The sequence below is a fragment of the Drosophila tropicalis genome, unplaced genomic scaffold (assembly GCF_018151085.1).
Source record: "Drosophila tropicalis isolate 14030-0801.00 unplaced genomic scaffold, ASM1815108v1 contig_109, whole genome shotgun sequence".
Lineage (NCBI taxonomy): Eukaryota > Metazoa > Arthropoda > Insecta > Diptera > Drosophilidae > Drosophila > Drosophila tropicalis.
The window spans coordinates 60,636-74,947 of NW_027172455.1; the positions used below are offsets into that span (position 1 = coordinate 60,636).

The 14,312-nt window shown below is 36.5% G+C and overlaps 1 long non-coding RNA gene across 2 annotated transcripts in view; it reads left to right on the top strand.

The window, feature by feature from the left end:
- Nucleotides 1-2,528: 2,528 nt before the first annotated feature.
- LOC137573189 (uncharacterized) overlaps nucleotides 2,529-14,312 on the top strand; it is a 46,127-nt gene continuing 34,343 nt past the window's right edge. The window contains exons 1-2 of one of the 2 annotated variants that reach the window (XR_011031838.1): nucleotides 2,529-2,539; nucleotides 2,615-2,692. This is a non-coding gene — a long non-coding RNA (uncharacterized lncRNA). Of the gene's footprint in view, nucleotides 2,540-2,564; nucleotides 2,693-14,312 lie in introns of those variants that run through there. The other variant, XR_011031837.1, reaches the window with a different exon arrangement.

The following is a 14,312-nucleotide window of genomic DNA, read 5'->3' on the forward strand; positions in this document are numbered from 1 at the left end:
TTTAAGAACATCTGGTGCCAGAAGACAGGACTGGAACGGATCTAGACAAGCTAAACATTGTTCATCTAGTCAGCCATTACACAGTGCTTAAATGGGGCTGGTGGCCAATAATACGTCCCGTTAAGATAGAGCGCTGAAATTTTGTTCTGTGTATTAAAGATGAATTTGGATAGTAAACAGTCAATATTTGTGATAGAGAAACTCGCCTACTGCCTCCGCTCCCGCCATAAATCATTTAATAAAAGATTCGTGGCTTTTGTTTTCCAATCTTATATAACAGCAAATGTAATTTTATTATAAGATAATAAAAATTACAAAAATAAGAAAAAAATTTTAACATACATTATCCAATTTTGGGAGATTTCTTTGACCTGTTTTCTGGCCTGTATTTGTCAGTATATACTGCAGGTTTTTTTGAGAGCTCTCCAATCGAAACCAAACCGTGGTATATTACCATTATTATTTTTATGGTATATTACCATTATTATTTTTTTAACATACCAGATGCATCTCCTTGGATTAAAGCACCCGATTTTCTAGGACTGTCTGACGATAAATGGCCAGAGCAAAATGGAATATCTGAGAACATCTCACAGGAAATCGAATTGAAAAAGAATGTATTCACCATAGTAAAGCCCGCGGTGTGCTGTACGCCCAAAGGTTGTTCGGGACAGCCTCTACCACAAACTCTAACCCCCGATAATATACATGTGGCAAAATCTCTTTTATACAGGCATGCCCAATCAGGGACGTACTCAAATGAAATTAACCCGCTCAAAGACAAATCAGTAGTGGAAAAATCAAGCTCATTAATTACTTTAAGTGTGTACCTGGACTCAAAAAACATGAACCGCGTGAAGGGCAAGTCAGCAGCCCAAGACTCAGCAGAATTGCCTTTTTATCAGAAAACATTTTCACGAAAAATCTCAACATATATTTCACGAGTGTACCATTAACCTTATTAGAAGCGAATATTATATGCGACGCCTAAGAGTCCTGTATAAAACCGTCCAAAATGCATGCCAACATGCTGTGGAAATCTAGCCTCAAGTGCAACAATATACGGGAGTCGACTATTACGGACCCATAAAAGTCAACATAGGAAGACACAAAAAAAGCGCTGAGGTCGCCTACAAACTCGATCTGAGCTCATGCATAAAGTGCCTAAAAACCTTTATGGCACTACGTGGCACACCAAGAAAAATCTTCACCGACAACGGAACAAATTCAAAGCTATAAACTCTGGTCTTTTTACGTTTGTTGCTTAAGATACAGCTGACGATGATGAAATTACACCCAACCACTTGCTTTTTGTTCAAAGGGTGGCTAAAAACCAGTGGTACGTAATACAGCCTACCGAGGTTACGACTACATTATATGCAATTGTTTGCTGATCGCTTTAAGAAAAGATGGCTGCAGGAATATGCACCAATCGGAGATGTCGTTATTGCCGTGATCGATAATTTGCCGAAGAACCTGTCGCCGAAAGGCCGCATTACTGATGGTCATAACTGCAAAAGATAGTCAAGTTCGCACAGCCACCATATGGACACCAAGCGAAACCATGCAACGCCCCTTTTCAAAAATTTATGTTCTTAATGTGGGACATAAGGAAAACGAACATCCAGAGTTCACGCACGGGATGGGTAATGTTACCACATTCATTACAAATTGAAATACTAATCGTCGACCCGAAAATAAAAGTGGTAGCCCTGGATAGGATGGATGCCCAGAAAAAACAAGTGTCAACCAATCCAGAGTTTTTTGACAACTTTTTTAAAGCGGATCGGATAAATAATAATAATAACGGAACTGCCTTTCAGTATTACTTCATAGCGGGGCAGAAGCCACCACGTCCGTGTTCAAAGTCTAGTATGCTTGGGATTAACGGTAGATGTGAAACAGCGATTCCCACTGTCACCATCCACCATCTCTTAACAGATGATTTTAAAGCTGCCATAGGCAGACTTGTTGCAAAGTGCAGCGAAAAAATTAAAGAACTTTTCATTTCTGCAAGTGTTTTAACTTAAAAAAATTGAACCTGCACTTTCTATATTGTATATATGTAAATTTTGTATTCTAAAAAAATAGTAGAATCAAATATGTGAACAATTCACTTTATTTGTTGCTATCGTACATAAAACAAACGCAAATAGTTTTATGACCGAAAGTTCGATGTCGTCAATGATACCTTACAAAATCAATCTTTGACATATTAAAACTTTAAAACGAACATTCATGCATCTCTTTCCTAATAGTGGTAACTTATAATTTTTTTGATATTTGAGGACTTCAAATAGCCAACTATGTTTAACCCACATATATTCAATATATTGTCTGAACGTTAAGAAATTAACGCTTATAAGTTCGACGGCAACGAAATAGATCTTTAACTAATTAAACGAACATTCTGCCCAGATTGCCCAGAAATTTTCGGGCCGTTGCATAATTTTTTTATCTCAAGCAAAACCTTTTGCACCATCCCCAAAGCGATAGTGAATGGTCGCAAGTGGGAATCAGGCCTAATAGTTAATATGTGGTAATATTACTATTTCCTTAAAAAAAATTTCTATTTACATGGGAGTATTCTATTTTATATTTTATAATCGTGTAGGGTTTTCCAATACAACAAATATTTAGTTTCGCGATACTGGAAATTTGTTAAGGAAATCATACTCGGCCGATAACACAGGTTCTGGAAACTTTTGTCATATTCAGTAGACAAAAATAGCTTAAGTACACAAGAACTGTCTTACAAAAATACATGCGGTTATTAAACCTTCTATTCTATGTATTTTTGTTATAAAATCGGTCTATGCTCGAGTCTTTGTCCATCACAAACGCAGAATTCTTTCCGGATAAAAACATGTGTATAGGATTTTTATTTATTGGCTTATTTGTTTGAATTGTCCCGGCCTTGGTTTAAAAACTTTCGTTGTCTTTAACTACTCGAACCCAAAGCAGAATAAACATCGCAGATTCGGAAACTAGTTTTCTCAGCCTAACTGTGTTGATATATCAGAAACAAAGCAAGGATTAATTGGAGAAATCTATAGCTTTGAAGTCTATACAGTTTTGAAACAATATGTATGTACATATGTACATACATACATATGTAGACCTGATATCTAGAATCATTTTAGAGACGGGGGGATTGTTATAGTGTACAGTGAATGTCTTTTTTTTATACCCTTGCAAACGGTATTATAAAATTGGTTAGATGTTTGTAACGCACAGAAGGAGACGTTTCCGACCCCATAAAGTACATATACAAATTCTTGAACAGCATGAGAAGCTGAGTCGATATAGCCATGTCCATCATATATGTATGTAGCTCTAGAAGAAACATTTTCAAAAAAATTTCATAAAAATTGGGGTATCCCCATGAAACTTGCTAATGTAGTAGTATTGGATATAAAACATGAGTTCCCAAAATATCAATGGGATCGGATAAATAGAACACAAATTACAGTCAATATAAATCGGGTCAATCGCTACCGGCAGCGCTGCTTGCTGCCTACTACGTCATCATCAAATCAACAGAGCACATGCATACAACACAGACTCAACGCTACATAAACTGTATGTGTATGCGTGTGTTACTTTGCTCACGGAATGAGGGAAGAAGAAGAACAAATTGTAGTATGAAGAGTACAATTTTTTGTTAATTTTGAAGTGTCATTGAAAAAATGTTAAATTCTATATATACAAATTTCTATCCGAGGCTCTATGAAAAAAAGGGTTTGCGGTGAGCACGATGCAGGGTTACAGGATCATCCGAACAAAAAAAGTTTAATTGCTTCTAAAAGCTAAAAGATATCCGCTGGGAGTGACGAAGCGTTTTTTTCAAAAACATTTTTTATTTTGCACGTTTTAAAGTAAAAAAACCCGCTTTGTGAAGACCTGCTTATTTCCGTGTTGAATTTTTGTGAAAAATTGGAAAACGATTGAAGTTGGAGCGCTATAGCTGACGAGACGAGTTCATATAGCCATGTCCGTCCGTCAGCCTGGATCAACGCAAACTCCTTCTAGACTGTTAGAGCTACAGAGTTCAACAGGTTGTATATCTCGGATACAGCCGGATCGGACCACAATATCATATAGCTCCCACACAAACACAAAAGTCACAAACAGTGACTTTTCTTAATAACTTCCTTACTTTCTGAGCTAATGTCGTAAAACCTAATATTATAGAGGTTATTACGCCTATAAATGGGCCAAACTGTGTCAAATTTGATCAAGATCGGGTGACTATATCATATAGCTCTCATAGGAACGATCGGTCGAAATCAGTGACTTGGATCAATATCTTACAAGGGGAACTTCAGGTATGCGAATCACCGATTTGGATGAATTTTGGATATGTTGTAGAATACCCCGTCATTTGAAGCTGTGTGGAATATTTCGGCGCACTATTCTATATTTTACTGAAAAATCGCGTTTAAAGTTATAGCTTCGGTGACTTTTAGGTAAAACGCCGAGTGGTCTTCAAGCAGTACGGCGGTGTAAGGGGTAGAGTTCCTGCCTAAAAGTCAAGAAATGCTGGTTCAAGCCCCGCCCGGAACTTGTTAGTCTTGGGTTTTCATTCTTTTTTTTTACATTTTAATAATTATTTTTTTTAATAGCAGAATAGGATAATATTAATGATTTTTCAATGGATTCATTTATTATGCCTTTACAAAAACATTAATGTAGAAATATAGACCATTACATACGTAAAATAGACGTATTAATTTCTGCCTCTACTTTTTTTGTTGTGATATAAATCATAAAAACATGAAATACACTCATGATGAATATAATAGGTACACCCCTTAAAATTAAATTTTTAAATTTAAATGCACCTTTCTTTATTCAACATTTGTGTATTGTTAACCTTAATTTGGAAAAGAAAAATTATTTCAATGAAAAGTTACAACAAAAAATATGAAATTTCACAATTTCGTGCTTGATGAAAATAATAGGTACACTTTAATTCACTAAGTCATATTTAATTTTTTTTGTTTTCAAATCACTGAAAATCTATTTTCGTTTCATTATGTGATTAATACGAAATGTATCCACCTTTATTTTATCATTACTTTTCCCATCCGATTGAGGATACTCTTAATTAAAGCTTGGCAGGACTCTATCGAAATCTTCTTCGACGCACTTTCCCAATTGCCGATTGTTGGCACTTTTTTCTGTTCCCGACTGATTCTATAATCCACTCCACAAGTTATCGATGAGATTCAGATCCGGAGACTAAGTGGGCTAGGTGAGAACGACAACTACATTGATCTCTAACCAAGTTTTTTAAATTTTTGAGGTGTGTTTTACGTCGTTATCCTGTTGATAAACCCAGCGCTGGGACATTTTTTCCTCTGAATATGCTAGCATAATATTTTCTAAGACATCCCTGTAGTCAGCTGCTCCCATCATGTCAGATATTAGGAATATTGGACAGTGTTCATACCAGGATTTCTTCACTTTCAGGCAGGAACTCTATCCCTTACACCGCCGTGCTGCGTTTTACCTATAACTCACCGAATCTATAACTTTAAACGCGATTTTTCATGAAAATATAGAATAGTGCGCCGAAATATTTCACACAGCTTCAAATGACGGGGTATTCTACAACATATCCAAAATTCATCCAAATCGGTGATTCGCATACCTGAAGTTCCCCTTGTTAGTTATTTCCTATGCTAAGATTGTACGTGTTCTTTCGCAAACTTTAGTATTTTTAGAAAAAACTTTTTTACACTTTGATGGCTATAAGTAAGACAAGGGTTACCAAAAAAGTTGCAAGGGTGTACAAACTTTGACGCGGTCGAAGTTAGCCACAGCCCTCTGTTTTTTTGTCAAAAAAATTTTTGTGCTGAAATCGGATAAAAATTAAACATGATGCAAAACCACTCCATATATATAGAGAAAATTAAAATTTAATCAAAAAACTTTGTTTGAGCGGGGCTTCAGGTCATTCTTACTGATTTATTTGTAAGATTTTAAATTCTAGGCAGCACAAAAGGTGATCAGGTTGTCTGTATAGCTATTTCAAGAACCATCAAGTTCTATCATCAGCAGACTTCGCTAAAGAATCCACAATTGTAATGGCCATACCATATCTTTAACGCTAAAAGTAGTTGAGAATTCAAACTACATGAAGCGAAAAAAAGAACGGCAAAGCTTGCAACTGCAGATTCCACCTTTTTTTTTTTTTGTGTGCATACCCATGGGCGCCAGCTGAATTAGTGTAAAGGGCTTCGCCTTAACCAACTAATCGTCGCGCCCAAATATTTTGTAATTGTACTATATGCAAAAAATAGGGTTTTTTTACAGCAAGTGTAAAACGGCGGGCCTTTCGTTTTTGGTATTTGTCTAGATTTCGACCTTATTGATGTTAATCAAAAATTAAAATTTATATACATATTTAAAATAACTTTAGGGGTATGAAGAACAAAAAATAAGCATGTATGTCCAATAATTGGTTCCAAAATGAAAACATCAAAAAGCGAAAAAGAAGTGCTTTCTTTCATTAATCTTTGAAAGTCTCTAATGTTTGGTATGTCCTTCATTGCCAGCCAGGCGACGACTCGAAATCGACGATACGAGGGTGGTTAAGTCGTAATATTGGGATATTTTTTGCCACTCCTCATTTAAACATCAAATAAATCTGTGTTTGACATAGGGCGTCGTTTCGCTACCCTTTTCTTTAGCAATACCCACAAATTCTTAGTCTTTTTTCAGTTATAATATCTTACACCAAAGGCTTTATTCTGGCAATATAAGAAGAGTACTGGTGGACATTGAGTACTTTTCTCATAGTCTTAGTCTCATCAGGATTATTTTTCTTCACTTTTTCAATTTGGGAATCTTGTGTAATGACCTGGTTTCACTTTTATTCATAATGTGTAGACGGACACGTCAGTGTCTATTCGTTGCATTTTTAAAATTGATTTTATTCTCAAAATTATTGTTTGCTTATATTTATGTGAATATGTTTATGTAGATTAGTGGTGTTCTTATTTTCATAAATTCGAATTTTACCAAGTGTCGCGTATTTTTTTTCCTTTTAGTATGACAGGCTAGTTTAATTGAATGTAGTTGACTCAGTCAATGGTATGCCCTATAACACCAAAGCTGCAAATACAAGGATTTTCTCAGGAACAGCAGTTTTATTAGAAAAAAAGTTTGCCGCCACCATATGTACGAAATCATATTGCGAAGCGTATTTGAACTAAATCTATGCTCCACATCTGCAGCAGAAGTTCCGATATTTGAAAGGTTTTTAAAATCATGGCCAAATTTGAAAAACGTGCAATTTGAAAGTGGCGCTGCAGATGAAACAATTCATGTCCAAATTTCTGGAACAGAACGCCAGGACTTCACGAAATTTTGCCTTGGTGAACTACAGAAATGTCAGAGCCGAGAAGATAATAAAGAATTGCTTCAGCTAGCATTAATCTTTCTTGGTGTAATACAATATACTTTTCGTACTTCTGGACCAACTAGCCATGCCCGCTGGATATTTCTTAAAGATATTTTTATTTAGACATTAATTTCGACTGACAAAAAAGGGAACGGTATTGAAGCTCCTTTCCATTATCTGAACCATGTAAAAAATTGTTTAAAATATGCAAATACTGATGCGGAAACCTCGGCTTTAGTATTGAAAAAAAAATCATTTATGGTACCTTGCCGAAGATTTAATAGCTCTGGCGACTTTTGATTCCAATGTCTCCTCCGAAGAAAAAATTCGAAAGGTTAGCAATCTTAACTCAAAGGAACCAAATGTTCAGCAGAAAAATAATAGGCATTACTCTAATATGGTGGACTTTCAAAAATACTCCCTGTCTGACTTTGTGTCATAAAAAACAAAGAATTTTTTGAGAAAGCTAAGGTACCACAAACATTTTTTGAACTGGATGCATCGAACTGGAAGCAAACAATTAAATTTAAGGTTTAATATACTGCCATGATCTTCTTGTGGTAAATGTTATGGCCGAAAGAGGAGTCAAATTTATGCAGGAGTACAACAGACTTCTCACAAACAATGAGGAAGAAAAGCAATTATTTCTTTAAGTTGTTGAAGCTTCTAAATACCCCACTGTAAAAAAAGTGATCTAGTCAGTGATAATAATAAAAATTGAAGTTAAAAATATTAATTAAGAAACATTTTTTCTATGCTTCATTTCTTTTTGTAAAATAACATCAACAGTGTTAACAAGGTACTGACATTTTATTTCATAGCATGCCCTCTCGTTTACTCTTATGACATTTGTATGCCCGGCACTTAAATATTAATAAATATATACTAAAATATATAAACTATGTACATACATCAATGTATGTAAATTAATGATTTCGCCTCGTTTGTTTTCGTTATTTTTACACGCTTTCTTTGCGTGTTGTGCCTTTTAAGTTCTCTTTGATACTGATCGGGCCACGTGGATGCGGAGTGACAACTTTCAATCGGGGACGTGAGTTTTATGCAGATTGGTTGATATAACCATGTGAACTGCTCAACCAGCATGAATTGTTGTTTATCTATTATCTATTATTTTTTATTTATTATTTTTTTTATTTGATATTGTCTTTGTGTACAACTCTTCCCTTAACCTTGATCCTAAGTCTTCTTCAATTACAGCTTCTGTATATAGAGGCGTTAGTTTGTTACCGAGTCTCATATTGGATTTCACCATAACTTTATCTCCTGTTTTATATTTACGATCAACAGTGTTCCTATTATGATTTATTAATTCAGTTTCTTGAGCTTTCTTTACTTGATTTATAGTCGCATTAATTTTTTTATCGTATGAGTTAAAAAAGTCAATAGGTTTCCTTCCGGTTCCGAAGGAATACTTCGATTGTACTCAATAGTGGCTAGCAATATTATGTCTGTTGTGAGCTCGATTCCTCTCTCTAGCTTTAGGCATCTGCCGGGCTCGTTATCAAAATAAATTGTTTTTGTTCGGGGAAATACATTTAACAGCTGCAGAAGGTGTATTTTTACATCCAAAATTGTATGAGAAGTTATCTTTTGTATTACTTCAAATTTAGATTCTATCCACACATGTCAAAAAATAAGTTGAGTCCGTAGAGTAGATGTCAACATGCAAAAGCTATCCGACATAAGTTGGAAAAAAAATGAAGCAAGTAAGTCGACTCGTCGACTTCGGTATACCATACACCAGGTGAAACAAATATTTCAAATTTCGAAAACCAAATGTACATATGTCTATTAAATTGTTTTACATGCTTCATACTATGTGCTATCTCGCACACTCTACAAACACACGAGCACTCTAGCGCCGCCACTAGCCAACGCCAATTCTGGCCTTGTGGACCGCTTTGTAAAATATGTTCATACGCATATTTTGCATGTTTCTAGTCCGATTTCAATAAAATTAGTTTTGTGGTAGTTTGGTAGAAATAGATAAGATTAATTAGACTGCCGAGTTTAAATCGATAGTCAAAAAACTACAGGAGGAAATCGGTTTTATCTTAATTATGGAGGCGGAAGTGGGCGTGGCAAAATATGAAAATATATATACTCTGCGCGCATACTAAGCCAGTATACATACTAAATTTGGTGACTATCTTTGTTAGTTTTTGATAAAATCAGTTTTGTTTAATTTTCGGGGGGCGGAAGTGGGCGTGTAAAATTTTTTAAATATTCAATATATGCGCGTCTATAAAGCTAGTCTGCATACCAAATTTAATGTCGGTAGCTATCATAGTTTTTAAGGAAATCAGTTTTATGTAAATTCCGGGGGCGGAAGGGGGCGTGGAAAAAAGTTTGAACAATTAGTTTCTGCGCGCTAACTAAACGAGTATATAAACCAAATTTGATGTCTCTCGCTATTATCCTTTTTAAGAAAAACAGTTTTATGTGATTCCTGGGGGCGTAAGGGGGCGTGGCAAAAAGTTTGAACAATTGGTTTCTGCGCGCTAACTAAACGGGTATAAAAACTAATTTTGATGTCTCTAGCTGTTATATTTTTTAAGAAAAATAGTTTTTTGTGATTTACATATACATTTACATAATACACGAGTACACATACCAAATTTGGTGGCTCTAGCTCTTATAGTCTCAGAGATCTGCGTGTTCATACAGACGGACGGACGGACAGACGGACATGGCTAGATCGACTCGGCTGTTTATCCTGATCAAGAATATATATACTTTATAGGGTCGGAGAAGCTTCTTTCTGTCTGTTACATACACTTTGGCGACTTTAATATACCATTTCGCCCTATGGGTGCATGGTATAATAATCGCGAAGAATTTGTTTTATGTTTTCTTGAGAAGATCTATGAGCTCTATAATAATAATAATTTCTAGTTGTTCGTTTGGGTTAAAAATATCGGTTACCATTATTTCAGTGTGTCGGAAAACTGTTTTAGGGAAAAGCTCCACCAAACGGTGCTGAATTTTGCCAAGCACAGACAATTCACACTTAGTTGCATTAACTACACCTAACTTCACGCAGTCCTGCACAGTGTTAATTAAGTTTTGAAAATCAGTAAATCCGATCAGGTGTCTTAATTTCTTGCCAATCAAAATAGTGTTTTTCTTAAAGTGAGATTTTCCATGTTCGAAAATTATTTGGTTGGCGTAACAGTTGACCGGTCTAGTATTTTAATACGACTCCTCATTATGAATTGTTGCAGCGTCCGAATTTTGATCTTCCTCGGTATAATTTTAATATTGGCGAGACAAAGCGTCAGTAATAGAGAAGTGTTGCATCGTATTCTTCTATAATCGCGTTCCATCTTTGGATGTTAGAATTCGGATTTTGATCTGATATGGCATAAGTAAGAGGCTTATGATCCGTATAAATTTTAAGGCCTTTTACACCGCAAAGGTAATTTCTTAATGATTTGAGAGCCCAAACGATTACGAGCAACTCTTTCTCGTTGGTCGCATAATGCTCTTCTACTTTTTGTAGGGTTCTCGAGATCATCGTGATGGGAAGGCCATCTTGAGATATAGAAGCGTTTGAAGAAGCGTCTGTCGTAAGTTCAAATGGTTTTCAAAAATTTGGATAAGAGAACATTACCTCCTCTGAGATCAAAATCTGTTTTAATTTACTGAACGCCTCGCGCTTATTCCCTTCTAACGAAATTACAATTTTTTTTTGACTGCGACGCTGGAACACTTACATTTTCCCCTCTTAGAATATTTGTTAAGGGCTTAGATATTTTTGAGTAATCCCTTATAAATAGTCTGTAGTAACCGGACAAGCCCAAGAATGAGCGAAGCGATTTTAGAGAGCGTGCTTCCGGAAAAGTTTTGATTGCTTCCACTTTCTTGGGACAGGTTGTAATTCCACTGCGACTGACTATAAATCCCAAATACTTGACCGCTAACAGAAAAAGCATTTTTTTCTTGATTCCGCTCTACTAGCTCGATTTGGTGAAATCCAGATTTTAGATCAAGTGTTGAAAAATAATTAGAACCGCCCAGATTGGATACAATGACTTCGATGTTTGGAATAGGATACGAATTCTCAATTGTTTTTGCATTTAATTTTCTAAAATCTATAACCAACCGTTTCTTCCTAAATCCGTTTTCATCGTATCCTTTCTTATCTTTCTTGTTGTTCTATGGGGATCTCGATGGCCCAATAATCCCATTGTCGAGCAGTAATTGTATTTCATTATTGACAAACGACCTAACACTCTTAGGGTACGGATATAATTTAGAATGTGTTGGCTCTTCGTCTCGTGTTCGGATTGTTGCAACAATATTAGTGTTGTAGGGCAGCCTCTCATTAGTAATGAGACTCACATCTTGGCCTACCAAAAACTGAATACGTTCACTGCCAGAATCATGAGTAATTATTTTAGTTTTGAAAATTAGAGTCGCATTAACATTTTTAATAGATCAATCCCCATAACACCATCGAAAGATGCGAGATTCGGGAGAATAAAAAAAGTCTGAAGTTACACCGCACAAGTTAATTTTACATTTATGAGTTACAGAGGTAGTTCCATGAATGGATTTTACAGAAAATACCTTATCGACTTGCCGTATACCCTTAAGCATAGGTAATGGTTTAATATAACTTCTCGATGCTCCCGTATCGATCAGCAACTTTATTTCTTTCCCCCTACATATCTAGATATCCATGGCAGGAGGGAACTACCCCTAAAAAAATTAATCTCGTCATCTATCCCTGCAACCTCTTGTTCTCCACGCTCGTTGTATGCTGCGTCAGAATCAGGAATCTCTTCGTTAAGATGATTAATTCGAGTAGTCTCAGAGCTTTGAGGATCAGGCGGGTTAAAAACCCACTGTTGAGATTCAAGGTTTGCCCGATTGGCCTCAGCTTAAGTACGAGGTATTTTGTCTGAAACGTGACGTGGAAGGGTCAACATCCATCTGTTCGCATTGGTTACCTTCTTGCAATACTCGGTTGTCAGTGACGGTCCTATTGGTCTGTACTACAGCATTGGCATCACTACTTAAATTTGGTTGTTTACTAGAAAAATAAGGATTGCGATGACCTGGAGCTAAATCTGAGTTAATTATTTGTTGTGTTGGTTCCCTGTCCCTTACAGGTGTTTCAGCACTACCTTTTGCGAAATGCGAAGCAAAAGTACAACGCTCATGATTTGCTCCGACCACCCGCTGAGACTCATACCGCTCTACGCTTTCATCGCCATTCCGCTTGATACACCCATTTTTAACCACTCGCTTTTTGTCCCAAGGTAAATCTACCAGAGTCCATGTCTTATTTGCCAACAGAACCTCATATTCTTTATTCATAGCAGTCTTCCAGAATGAAGATTGCCTTCTTTTCATCGCTTCTTCAAATGTCTGTGGCAAATCCAGTTCCTTTACATGTAACTTGTTTACACGATTATACATTGCGCAAACCCCGCACATTAGGTTTTTCCTTCCAGTCCATGCCTCATAAGGCGTCATACCAACTAAAGTCGCGGTTGGTGATCTGTTTCGAATGTAACACGCTGTCATTATTGCCTCTACCCAGAGAAACTCCGCCATATAAGCGTGTAAAAGCAAACATCTTGCCATCTCAACAAGCGTCCGGTTTGCTCGTTCAGCCACTCCATTCTGTTAAGGGCTATATGAAACCGTAAACTGACGCACAATTCCTTGATCCTTTAAGTACGCATCAAAACGCCTATTGATGAATTCTCTGCCTTTGTCACTTCTTATTGCCTTCAACTTTTGTCCAGTTTGTAAGTCCAGTTGTAAATTCCACGAATTTCTCGAATACTTCATCCTTTGATTTTAGACAATAAATAAATATTCGTCTCGACATGTCGTCTATGAATGTCAAGAAATATGAAGAGCCGCCTAGAGAACGTTGCTGAAAAGGCCCACATACATCGGTATGTACCAATTCCTAATTCGGACGCCGACGGGAAAGGTTGAGTATGAATCTTGCTTCTTATACAAGTCACACATGGCATCACCTCAGAGAAATCCACATTTGACTTTTCATTTGACTTTTCTTGAAACTTTGGGCAGTCCCTCTTATAGTGACCTCGCTGCCCACAACTATAGCACTCTATATCCGCCAGGGACTTCTTTTTACGAATTGGATATTTTCGCACATTTGCCTGTTGCTCTTCTGGGGTTGTTACTCCTCCTTCTTCCAGCAACTTAATCCAGAGTTTGTCCAACGAAGGCAGACTATCACGTGTCTCCATCGCAATAACGAAGTTTTCATATTTCTTTGGCAAACTTGAATGTAATATGATCACCGCTAGTTGCCCAATGTAGAGAAGAACATATTGAGATAGTCAAGCAACTTTTTATGTAGCGACACCCTCCGAACGGGTCCGCTTGGCTCATACGTTTCCTTGAGCTTTTCTTATGTTTCCTTTGCTGTAGCTCATTTGAACGGACCAGGAATCATAATTCCCCTCCTCCAACTTTTCTATTTGGTAAAACGAACTCATTTTTACCACGCGCCTTATGCCGTGTATCTTTTCACACAATTACTATCCGCCAACTGCGAAATATTTACATTAACTTTTAAACAAATCCTCCCGCCCACACTCGCGTGTACCTGGGCCCATAACCTATTGAAGATCGAGTGGGTTGTGTTAAATTAAAAGTTTATCTTTATTAGTATCCATACACTTTCGAAGACGGAAAAGGAAGGAAGCCAGAATCTTCAGAGTTACAGAGTACCTTATATCGATAACTTATAGCTTAGTACAATCGATATAACTAGGGGTAACAAATAATACAGGGCTGCAAACAGAAACATATGGTATTTTCAACATCTATAAGCCGTCATATACCCCAATAACAGTGCATACTAACAGCTGAATTTGACTGTAGTTTG